Source organism: Macadamia integrifolia, chromosome 4 (genome assembly GCF_013358625.1).
Source record: "Macadamia integrifolia cultivar HAES 741 chromosome 4, SCU_Mint_v3, whole genome shotgun sequence".
Taxonomy (NCBI): Eukaryota; Viridiplantae; Streptophyta; class Magnoliopsida; order Proteales; family Proteaceae; genus Macadamia; species Macadamia integrifolia.
In genome coordinates, this window is record NC_056560.1 from 2231381 (window position 1) to 2231915 (window position 535).

Sequence of the window (535 nt, forward strand, 5' to 3'; positions counted from 1 at the left end):
AAGAAAACGAAAAATAACATGGAACTGTCTCCCCAGCAACAACGCCAAAAACTTGTTTGAGATTTTAAAATATAACCGCAAGCGTACAGATAAGTATAGCTACGGATCGAACACAGGGAGAGCAACCACTTTATTATTTATTCTTTTAATAATGCGAAAGTGAACTGATTAATGGTTGTGATCTAATTCTAATTACAGTCCTAAACATATGTATCTAAAATAACGTCCTAACCATACGTCATCTAAGAATTTAAAGACGTAAGCCATGCAATTAAAATTAAATAAATAAATAATTAAAAATAAACAACCCACACAATTAAAAAAAAATAAAGAAAAAAATGCTGAAATAAAAATAAAGTAAAATAAAGAGGATAAAGCTAGAGAGAGACTCACAAGTAGGTTTCTCTACTTAGCCCGAGGGATGCATCATAATATGAGCTTTCCTACTTGACCAGAGAGTCACTCTTACAAGGGTTACTCTACTTGGCTTTAGGGAAAGAGAGACAATTAAAATAAAAATAATAAATTAATGGTT